The sequence below is a fragment of the Apium graveolens genome, chromosome 6 (assembly GCF_009905375.1).
Source record: "Apium graveolens cultivar Ventura chromosome 6, ASM990537v1, whole genome shotgun sequence".
Taxonomy (NCBI): Eukaryota; Viridiplantae; Streptophyta; class Magnoliopsida; order Apiales; family Apiaceae; genus Apium; species Apium graveolens.
In genome coordinates this window covers 46,008,347-46,021,370 of record NC_133652.1, presented here as the reverse complement: position 1 = coordinate 46,021,370, position 13,024 = coordinate 46,008,347, and positions in this window count along the sequence as shown.

The window sequence follows — 13,024 nt, the reverse complement described above, 5'->3', positions numbered from 1 at the left end:
CATTATCTTTTCTTATGGTTTTTACAATGATTTTGAATTGGTTTTGAACATAAGAAACAAAGTGTTTAATCATATTTGTGACTTGAGTTTTATGAGCAAATAGAAACACCCAAGTGGCCCTTGAGTGATCATCAACAATGGTCAAGAAATATGAGCATTTATTGTGAGTGATTTGCTTATAGGAACCACAGACATCTATATGAATAAGATCAAAATTGTTAGGACTGTAAGAATTGCTATTAGTAAAAGTAGTCCTGTGTTGTTTCGAGAAATGACAAACATCACAAACTTGATTAAGATCAGAATGAGTTTTAACAAAAGGCAATTTTGTAAGACTGCAAAAGAAGGATGGCCCATTCTAAGGTGCCAAAGACTTGAAGTATCAGACTTATTACAATGAGTACTGTGAATCATAAAATTAATAGGGTCTGTTTCACAAGTAGTCTGAATAGTATTACTAGAAACAAAAGTAGAACTGGAATTTGGCTTGAGGCTGATAGGTTGCAACTTGTAAAGACCTTCATGACAATCACCAATCTCTCTCTCCTTCATCAGGGTAAGGTCATGTATCATACATTTGGTTTTTGAGAAAGATACCACACAAGGAGAGTGAGATGTCATTTTAGCAATTGAGATAAGGTTGCAATGAAAGGTGGGAACACAAAGCACCTCATATAAAACTAAGTTAGGAGCAAGAGTAAGATTTCCAATATAAGTAATATTTTCTATTTCTCCATTGGATAAGTGAAGGATTGAGTTTATAGGTTTAACATCATGTAAAAGATGCAGTTGAAAGGTTATGTGATTTGTGGCACCGGAATCAATTATCCACATACTAGAATCGGCTTTATTAAGGAAATGAGTAGTATTGACCATGACTGCAGAACTAGAGAAATTATTGCTCATATAAGAGAGTTTAGGTATACCAGATAGCTGAAATCCAGATGATGAAGGAGTCATTTTGTCTTGGAGCATCTTCACAATCTGTTGACATTGTACTTCTGAGAGAGTGATATTTTTATCCTTAGAGTTGTCTGCAGAATGATCAATTGGAGGTCCTTGAGTTCCTTTGACAGAGACTTGAGCTACTGTTTTGACACCAGGGTTCATTGGTCTTTTTAATTTTGGCTTGGGCTTTCCATAGAGTTTGTGCCATTCTGGGTAACCATGAAGATAGAAGCACTTTTCTTTTAAGTGTCCTGGATTTTGACAAAACTCATAAAGTACATTGTGATCATTAGAAGCTCTTTTTTGCACATTTCCAGTTGGATCAAAAGGTTTGAATTTGTTGTTGAATCTAACATTCATAGCCATATTCTCAGAGATAGGAGGAACACTATTAGCAATCTCTCTTTGAGATTCTTCTTGGAGTAGCAGAGAGAATGCATGATTTAATGTAGGAGTGGGTCTCATATAAGAAGTTGACCTCTAACAGTTGTGTACTGATCCCCCAACCCCATCAAGAACTGACTTAGTTTGACCTTGTCTTCATACTTTTCCAGTTTCTGGGCATTCTCACAAGCACAGTTACTATTAACACACACACACACTTGGGTATAGGAGATAGAGAGTCAATTTCAGTCATAAGGGTCATATATTTGGTAAAATAAGAAGTAGTAGACATGTTTCCTTGATGCATAGAAGCCAATTCTTTTCTTAACTAAAAAATTCTAGGTAGATTTGACTGAGAGAATCTAATTACCAGATATGTTTTGCAGTAGAAAAATAAGCAACACTGTTTCTTATTTTAGTAGATATAGAGTTTAAAAGCCAAGAAACTACCATGTCATTACATCTAACCCACAGAGGATATTCAAAAGTGTCATTACTAGGTTTGACAAGAGAACCATCAATCATTCCTAGTTTCATTTTGGCAGATAAAGCAATAGATATAGATCTACTCCACTGATGGTAGTTTTGCTCAATAAGAAGTTGGGTTACCAAAGGAATACTTGGGTTATCAGAGTTCTGAATGTAGAAAGGGTGGTTTGAATCAATAGTGTTCACCATGGTTGTGGATGAGCTTGAAGCATTGGTCGAAACTGTACATGAGATTGTACTAGCTCCAGCAACAGCAGCAGCATAAGAGTTTGCCATAATAAAGAAAACAAAGCTCTGAATATCTTAATAATACTTAAGGTTTTAACAAAATTTGGTGAGGACTGGTATGGAGCTATGCTCTGATACCATGACAAAAATATAATATGAAGGCTAAGAGAATAAGAAGTTTTGGGAGTAAATTGAAAGAAACAATATATTGATACTAAATCATAGTTCCAGATTTAATACAAAGAGAAGACCCTTAAACTATATAGACAACTATACAGACAAGGGGACAAAAGATCTTTAAGAAGATAAAACAACAAGCCATAACAAACTGTCCTAATAGAACATAACAATATGGACCATTAACCAACAACTATGTTTGGAAGAGAGTACTCCTTAGCAGGGTTTGACTTATTGTTGCTAACAGTAACTTTCATGTTATCATTGTATAATGTAACAAAAACATATATGCTTTACTTGCGTAGATACGATTTCTGTAACACCCCCAAATCCGGACTATAGGGGTCCGATCCCTGGAGTTAATCAACATACAACTCTACAGTCCGATTGAAAGATGTATGGCTAGGGTAAAAAAAGTTGGAAGAAAGTTTCACCTAGTACCTAACTATCCTCTGCACTACCGCGGAAACTTTCCAATGTACCTAGTTTGTATGTAGTTGTTCATTACCTGCCCATATGTTTTATATACTAGACGCTAACCTGTGCACGGGCCGAGTTAACAAATAACACAATTATTACATTCTAATTAATTTATTACATCATAAATAAAAATTACATTAATATCATTGATTAATCTATAATCTTTAGAGAAATTACCAAAGATACTGGAATTTTCTTATGTTTGTTTGCAATTTTACTATCTTTTGAAAATATTTACGGTAATTTCAAATACCCAAGAGCAACAACCTCTCTCATTTTCTCTCATCTCCTAGGGTTTGTCCATTTTCAAGTAAATCGAGGGGCTTCCACTGGTTTGGTTTTTCAGGTGGAAAGCCCCAACCCCTTCATTCTCTTTTATTCTCGTTAATTTCCTTTCAATAAAACCCGATTTTTTTGGTGTTTATGTGTCTCTCCTCTTGGAGTGTGTGTTTTGTCTCTCCTTTTGGAGTGTTTGTTATATTTTTGTTTAGTAATGCTTGAGTTTATCTGGTGTTAGATCTGTTGAGGACGCATTTATTGATATTTTTGGTGATCCGCAAAGTCTGCATCGAATCTGGGACGGTGGTGATTATTGCAAGAGCTCAGCTTTCACAACCAAAGAATGTTCATCTGTCATGGGTTTACACTTTCGGCATGTCTATAGCTAGTATCCGGCATGTAGATAGATGGGGTGTCTTCGGCATGTCTATAGCTGGTGTCCGGCATGTAGATAGCCGGGGTGTCGTTTCTCCAATTTCATTTTATGCGATTGGTGTTTCTGAACATTGGGCTAACTATAGTTTTTATGTGATATGGTCAATTGCGATATTGCTATTTTCAGAGATGTTGATGCAATTTGGAGCGCTTGAGATGTCTTTGATTTCGTTTTTAGCTTCAAGAATTTTTAAATTATATGTGTTAAACGATCAGGAAACAAATCATATAATTGTTTTTAGTATGTCATTTATTTTACCACCTGGTTGTATCAACAGTTGGGGGTTTGTACCGGCTATACTATATTCAATTTAATGAAAACTTTCTGCATTTGTCAAAAAAAAATATTTGCAAAAAAATAGTTTGCAACCAAAATCAACCACATATGTAACCTCTTTTTAGGCTGAAAATATCTGAAATTTTTTGGTTGCATTTGTATTTGCATCGAGTTGCAAAACCATATTTTTGAAAAGAAAATTGAAAAAACGTATTTTTGCAAATAAAACAAAACAATAATGTATTCGCAAAAGTAACTTTAAAAACCGTATTTTTCAAAAAACCTGTAATTTTTATTAATAAGTTGAGTCATACTGTAATGACAATTCTTTTACTATAATTAAGTCTATTGAGTTGTACAAATAGCATAGTTTTATAATAAAAAAGTTCAATTAAAATACAATTTTAATATTTCATTAAAATCTATACTAATATATTAAAGACGAAACAATAAAAATTTGTTTGATAGTTGGTCTGGTCACCGTAATTATAGTAATATTTAAAATAAAACACTTTCATAAATAAATAAATATTCATAACAGAATTATAATATATCTAATGATTTTCGTTAAGACAAAAATAATATATAAAATTCACCCGGGCAAAACAAAATAATACTATTGATCCAATTTTAAGTAAAAAGTTTAGAAAAACTACATATAGTTAGTTGAATTTCAAGAATCGGGCTAAAATAAAATAATAATTATTATTGATCCTGGTAAAAATGTTATATTATTGAACCGGACTATAACAAAATAAAAATTTGAAAGAAAATTCATGGGGTCGATATAATGTCATCAAACTAAAACAAAATAATTCATATTATCCATTCGGTCTAAAATAAAATAATAATCACACTAGGCTAAAATAAAATTAAACAAAATAATAAGTATAGTTAGCTGAATTTGATTGATATAACGGGACTCAAGCTAACATAAATTTTTTGCCACTGACACATAAAATTTTACCATTGATTCGGCTTTAAACATATTAAACTAATATAAATCTGAATATAGTTAGCTGAATTTGTTCGGTTAACAGACTAATGGCAATTGGTATACTATTGATCTCAGCTAAAATTTACCTTTTATTTAAATATAATAATTTTTCGTAAACACACCTATAAATATCAATAAAAATATAAATTTCAATCATTACATTATTTTTTAAAAATATAGTATCACTAACTTATACACCTGTGTGTATATTAATAAGTATTATCAAATTATATTATTAAAATTTCAAATAAATAAGCTTCATAACTTAAAACTTTTCTGCAAATTAAATTCAAAAAAAATATGTAATATTAAAAAATGCCAGTGTTAATGTTGTGTCATTAGGACACCGGTATGGCAGGGTTATCTGAAGAGTCTGAGCATCACAAAGAGCAAGTATACAATAGATTGATGAATATACAACTCTAATTATGATAGAAATTTAGAGGCAAAACTAAATTTGGTACTCCCCTTACTAATAAAGGTTATAAATTTTATTCACAACCGATTATTTTAAGAGTTAATTACATTTAACCGCTATTTCAAAAAGTGAATTACCAATGGGCCTAAGATTCTCTCCTTCATGTGAGAGCCTTTGTTTTTCTCTCCTTTCTTCTTCGTAAGAGTGTGGGAGTTTTGATCATGGCGAGAGTAGACGATCTTAATGACAGAATGGCGGGGATGGGTATTGAGGATGAGGAGAATACTGAACTCATCTTTGATGAGGAGGCGGAGGATGTTTCGAATAAGTTTGAGACATGTCTGGTAGGTCGTTTCTTAACAGAGAAGGGTTTGAATGTTAGGGCTATGAAGTCCAAGCTTGCAGACATCTGGCGCCCTCCACGAGGAATAACCATTAAAGATTTGAAACCAGGTGTATACTTATTCCAGTTTTATCATGTTGATGATTTGGAGTGGGTCTTAAATGGTGGACCATGGTCCTTCGACGGGGCAATGCTTGTCCTTAGTAGGGTTGGAGCCAACGAGGATCCTCTGGAGGTTCAGCTATTTAACCTTCAATTTTGGATTCAGCTTTTTGGTGTGCCTGCAGGATTAATGACGGAGTTAGCCGGAAAACAGCTTGGTAATTTCTTTGGGTCATTCAGTGCTTATGATCCGAATAACAACACAAGCATTTGGCGAGAATGTATGCGGATTAAGATTAGTATTGATGTGCGCCAACCTTTAAAAAGGAAGAAAAAGATCTGCAGGAAGAATGGCACGGAATGTATTGTTCAGTGTAAGTATGAACGTCTTGGAGATTTCTGTTTTGTGTGCGGATTGGTGACTCATACTGAACGATTCTGTTCAAAGAAAATCAACACGACAGCAAGTGCTGACACAAGAGAATGGGGGGCATGGCTTCGTGCTCCGGCGAGGAGGGCAGGTGGCCAAGATCGGAGTAAATTTTTACGGGATGAAAGAGATGTTGATTGGGGCGCAAATCAAGGAAGTTCTAACGTCCAGCAGCGTTTTTCGGGGGATTTGGATAAGCAAGTTGTTCAAACTGATATGTATCGGGGTAATTCTAGTAATGCCTTATCTACAAATGATAGAATTATGGGAGCTTATTCCGGAATAAATAATGAGGCTGTTTTGGTGGCAAATTTCAAAATTCATAATGGGCCTCCAGATGATGAGTTAAATGGGCTTAATATGGAGGAAAGTAATAAAAGAAGAAGAGGCCCAGACATGCATATGTTAATGGAAGTAGAAGGTAACAGTAGAGAAGTTCACCCTGGAACTGGTCTTTCTAGCTCTGATTGTCCAGTTTCTTCCCCAACTGATTTGGCTAAGCTTGCAGTGCAAGCTAGCCATCCGCAATGAATATCCTAAGTTGGAACTGTCAAGGGTTGGGTTCCCTTCGCACAGTTCGAGCCCTTGGTGACCTTATAAAGTCACATAAACCTGATTTTATTTTCTTGTCAGAAACAATTTCTTTTTCTAATAAGATTGAAGAGTTGCGTGTTTCTTTTGGTTATGCTCAGTGTTTTTCAGTAGATAGAGTTGGTCGTAGTGGTGGTTTGGCGATTTTTTGGAAGAATAATGTGAATTGCGAGATCACAGGATATTCTCGTAATCATATTAATGTCAATTTTCTCCATAATGGTGTTGCTGTTTGGTCTTTGTCTTGTTTCTATGGATTTCCTGAGAGCACTCGCAGGAAAGACTCATGGGATCTTATTCGTCAGTTAGCTGGTATGACTCATCTTCCGTGGACTATTATCGGAGATTTTAATGACTTGTTGGTTAGTGCTGATAAGTGGGGGGGAAATCCTCATTCTCGTTCTCTCATGACTGGTTTCCAATCTGCTATTGATGATTCTCTGCTGGTTGATATTGAGTTGCAAGGTGGTAAGTATACTTGGGAGAAATCTCGTGGTACTAATGGTTGGGTTAAAGAGCGTCTAGACAGAGCTTTTGCAACTCGTTCCTGGTTGCACATGTTCCCTCTTTGTAAGCTTTCTCTTATTCTTACACCTGTTTCGGATCATGAACCAATTTTCTTGGACTTATTCAGCGTGTCGTTCACTCGAAAACAATTCCGGTTCCGCTTTGAGAATACATGGCTTCAGGAACCTGGTTTTCATAAGGAAACTACTGATTTTTGGCTTTCTCTGCCTCCCTCCAACATCCTCCCTAAGCTTCTTTCGGTGTCAAGTTTTATGGCCCGATGGGGAAGGAACTTCTTTCATAAGTTTCGAGACAAAGTGAGGAGATGTAAGGAACTGTTAACAGAGCTTGTTAGTCATATTGACAGTGATGGAGTTAGGTTATATTTGAATGAGAAGGAAAGGTTGAATGAGTTGTTGCTTCACGAAGAGATTTACTGGAAACAAAGGGCCAAAATCTTTTGGCTGACTGAAGGTGACGCCAACACAAAGTTTTTTCACGCATCAGCCTCCACTCGTAAGAAGACAAACCAAATTCCGTTTCTGGTCAATGACATGGGGGTGCAAGTCAATGACATGGAGGGTATGTGTGATGTGGTTAATACGTACTTCACTGATATTTTCAGAAGTGAGCAACAAGACTTGACAGATTCTGGTATTGAGGAGAACAGATGTGTAACAGAAGCTCAGAATTGTGTTTTGGTGGCAGAGCTCACGTTTCCAGAATTTACTACTGCTGTCAAACAAATGCATCCGGACAAAGCTAGTGGTCCGGATGGTCTGAATCCAGCTTTTTTTCAACAATTCTGGCCTACTCTTGGGAAGGAGGTCTTCAACTGTTGTAGAGACTGGTTGCAATCGAACACATTTCCAGCAAATCTGAACGACACAAACGTTGTACTCATCCCCAAAAAAGATAATGCTGTTAGTATGAAGGACCTTCGTCCTATAGCGTTGTGCAATGTGCTTTATAAAATTTTGTCGAAGGTGTTAGCCAATCGACTCAAACGTATTCTGCCTCATGTAATCTCCGAGAACCAAGCTGCATTTGTTCCTGGTAGGAGTATTAATGACAACGTTCTAATAGCTTTTGAGCTTATTCACCATATGAAAAAGTCATCGGGAGGTCGTGTAGGGGATGTAGCTCTTAAACTAGACATATCTAAAGCATACGACAGGGTGGAATGGGGGTATCTGAAACGTCGAATGATAGCGATGGGGTTTTGTTCTCAATGGGTCAAGTGGATGATGTTGTGTGTGACAACGGTGTCGTATGACTTCTGCTTCAATGGTGCTGTTATTGGACCGATCATTCCGTCACGGGGAATTAGGCAGGGAGACCCTATTTCCCCCTACCTATTTCTTTTTTGTGTCGAGGGTCTATCCCTTTCTTTGTCTAAAGCTGCTTCTGAGGAGGTGATTCATGGCGTTAAAGTAAGTAGGTCGGCACCAGCTATCTCTCATCTTTTGTTTGCAGATGACTCATTTCTGTTTTTTCGTGCAAATACTCTCGAAACAGAGGCAGTTAAGTCTATTTTAGATGAGTATGCAATAAGTTCAGGCCAGCATATTAATTATCAGAAATCGGGCATATTTTTCAGTGCTGATGTTAAGCAGGAGCAGAAGGTCATAATCTCGTCTATTTTGGGGGTGTCTAATGATTTACAGAATAGCAAGTACTTGGGCTTGCCTTCTCTAGTGGGTAGGTCGAAGAAGCGGGTCTTCGGATTTGTTAAAGAGAGATTGTGGAAGCGATTGCAGGGGTGGAAAGCTAAGACAATATCTCGTGCAGGCAAAACAGTTTTGATTAATAATGTGGCTACTGCTATTCCTTCGTACTGTATGTCTTCCTTTTTACTCCCACGAGCTATGTGTAAGGAAATGGAGGTACTGATGAATAAATTTTGGTGGCAATCAGGGTCCACTGATAGGAGAGGAATCAACTGGATTGGATGGGATGGGCTAAGCATGTCGAAATGTCAGGGAGGGTTAGCTTTTCGTAACCTCTACGGCTATAATATTGCCCTCATGGCCAAACATGTGTGGAATTTTATCAAGAACCCTCATTCTCTAGTGGCTCGACTTTATAAAGCAAAATATTTCCCAGATGCTCACATCTTACAAGCTAAAGCTCCTCAAGGGTCAAGTTTTATTTGGCAAGGAATTATTACAGCAAAAAACGCAGTGTTGCCAGGCTACCGATGGATTCTGGGAGATGGGGAATCGATCAAGTGCATGCATGATGTATGGTTGCGGGGTAAAGATGATCTTCGAGTGGACCAACTACGTGATTATGAGAATAGAGACCTTGTGGTAGCTCAGCTTTTTAAGCACGGTACAAAGGAGTGGGATGGTGATAAAATAAGGAGTCTGTTTTCTGAAGGTGATGCACAGCTGATTATGGCAACTTCTATTCCCTGCAGGCCGGCCGTGGATCGTCTAGCTTGGTCAAAGACTACTAATGGCCAATATTCTGTGAAAACAGGTTACCAGTTTTGGCATGCCCAAAATATTGGCACTGGCACTGTTACACAATCTAGTGGGTGGAAGAAGCTCTGGCATTTGGAAGTTCCTCTTAAGATCAAAGTATTTCTATGGCGTCTTTGCAGGAATAATGTGCCTGTGAAAAGTCGATTGCGGTCTAAGGGAGTAAATCTTTCTCTTGAATGTCCCATGTGTAACTCTGGTGATGAAGACCTTATTCACATTTTTTTCACCTGCCAGTTTGCGACGTTATGTTGGCAATACTCAGGTATGGTCTTTGATTTGTCTCTGGTGGGGTCTGCCCCCTCCTGGCTACTTGATAAGTTTGAATCAGGTCCTGTTCATGAAGCTTTCAATATTGCTCGAGTTCTTTGGGGAATTTGGTTTTTTCGAAACAAGAAAGTCTGGGATCACAAAGTCGTTACAGCTGCTATTGCTATGGATTGGAGCGCTAAGGTTATTTCTGACTGGAAGGAGGCTAAAGCTAAGCGTGTTGTTCAGGTTGGTATTACTCCCAGTGCTGCATCTTCTACTCGAGTGACGTGGAAAAAGCCGGAGGGTGGAGTTCTTAAACTAAATGTTGATGCAGGTGTGCGTTTCAGTGAGGCCTTGGTCTCGTTGGGTTTGGTTTTGCGTGACAGCGAGGGAGTTTTTGTGATGGGTAAAACAATTTGTAAAGCCATGGTGGCTACTGTCCTTGAAGCAGAAGCATGCGCTATTTATGAAGGTCTCCAGTGGTTGTGCTCGTTAAATCATGAGGTGGTGGAAATTGAATCAGACTCTCTACTTGCTGTTAGAGCCTTGCATGACTCCCAGGAAAATCATTTAGAAGTTGGTCACATCTTGAATGACTGCAAGCTTATTTTAAATTCGAAGCCAGGTTATTCAGTTTCATTTGTTAAACGACAAGCGAATAGAGTAGCTCATCTAGTAGCTAAATTACCCTGTTCTCTAAATTGTCAAAAGGTGTTTACGTCTCCTCCAGATGTATTGTTGGAGACTCTTCTGTATGACATTTCGTATTAATGAAATTTGTCTTTTATTCAAAAAAAAAAAAAATTTATTCACATACTTTTCATTTGCCTTATAATTTACTATTTCATTTTTCGATTTATACATTGGATTCATATCATTTTTTCATTTAACTTATAATTTACAAATTATCATCATATTAAATTTTGAGTTATAGTTGATTTTCTTAATTTTTCTAGATCTAATTTGATATTAAATCATAAAAATGTTGTTTTAAAAAAGTTCTACTAATTATCCTAACGAAATTACATGACTTAGTCTTTTTTTACTAATAAAACTATAATTTCAACTAATTTGTATGTAAATTGTTAATTAAAGGATGTACATTTACATTTGTTTTTAAATTAGTTATAATTTTAAATTAAATCAATAATATCAAAAATATGATATGTTGTTAGTAGTCAAAAATTCTAATCTCATGCGTGGACGGGGAGACATTTGGTACATAAAAGGATGCTTTTTGATTAATTTTTAAGAATCCAAAATTTTACAATTTACTTGATTTTTTTACTATCCTATGTTCATTTTGTAAATATTTATTTTTATATTTAATAATACTATCCTTCATATATATTGATAATGCCACCTAAGATAAATCCAAATAAACGATTTTTACATTTTTAATAATATTGGACCCATTTCTACAAATAAAGAACAATTGTTTTTAGCATCATTGTACATCAAAATTTTAAGAGAAATAAAATTTGGAAGTTATTTACGTCTCAATTAATGATTATGTATAGTAAAATATAATACCAATGAAGATGTTGATATCACTAACGTGACTTTTGTACTGGGTACTGGGTGAAAAAGTTACCGTAGATAATAAAAGATTATTATTTTGAATAAAAAAAGTTAGATTTATAAAATTTAAGAAAATTAATTTTAATTCAAAATAAAATAAAAACAATAATTTGTAAATTATAAGTTAAATGAAAAAGATATATGAATACAATATATAAACCAAAAAATAAAATATGAATAATATATTTTATCTATTATAATAGACGAAACATTAAAAATTTGGTTGAACTTCGTTAATTTATATAATTACTCCTACTTAATGATTTCATTATTTTAACTCATTACCCTTACTTTATTAATATAAAAATAATTACTTTTTATAATGACGAAATGTTGAAAGATTGGTTGGTACAGTCCTTCGTAAATTTACATAATTACCCTTACTTAATGATTTCATTAAGTTACTTAATTACCCTGCTTGATTTGTACCTAAACCAATTACATTTTATAAGTAAAATATATTATTTTTTTTATTTTCTCCAATTATAATACCTCTTTTTCCAAATATATCACGGGCAATTCTATTTAATAAAATGTAATATGTATTATAATAGGCAAAACATTAAAATTTTGGTTTGTCGAATTGATATTGAAGTCAACTTCATCTCCCAATTTAAATAGTAATCTGTTAAAAATTAATTCGATTAATATTAAAATCGACTTTCTCTACCAATTTAAATTCTAATTCATATTGAGGTCTATATTGTTTTTATTGATATTGAAATCAACTTATTTTACTAATATAATTTTTATTTAATTAAATTCTAAACCAATCTTTAATATAACAAGTAACAACCAATAAGATTATTACTTAAACTAAAATTAAAAATAGATATTATCATATCTAATTGATTCGAGCTATTTTTTTAAAAAAAATAAATATAATTAGTTGAATTTGATTAGTATAATATGCCTCGGGATAAAATAAATTAATAAATACTATTAATTCGGCTAAAACATTACAATATTAAACCAGGCAAAAAAAAATTATACTATTGATCCATCCTTATACATTTGATATAAATAAAATTAAATTAAAATCAAAATATAATTCGACCAACTAAATCATATATATAATATTTATCATGGATAAAACAAAACTATCCTATTGACCCGGACATTAAAAAAAATTAAATTTAAACTAAAAATAATTAACTAGATTTGATCGGGTAATGTACCTTAAGTTTAAACACAATAATGATCAATGATAAGACAAAATTAATATCATAATCTGTATACTATAGATCCGACTAAAAATTAGCTTTTAATTATAACATCAATATTTTTGGTAAACACCGGTAGAAATATCAATAAAATAATATCGTCCAATTAGTAATATTATCTTTTTTAAATACCTCATATTAAAAAAAATCATGAACGTGTATGGATCAACATAATTATCATCATGAAATTAAACTATTTAAAAAAATTAAATAAATAAACTTAAAAATTCAAATTAAATTTTAAGCACAATTATATAATATAAAAAAAATGTGCATCTCATAGGTTTTAGCCTAGTAAAATAATAAATTATAAATTAACTAAAAAATTCATGAATAAAATATGCGTGGGAAGGTGATGAATAAAAACCCTAGGTACGGCCTAAAGTTTTCATGTCCG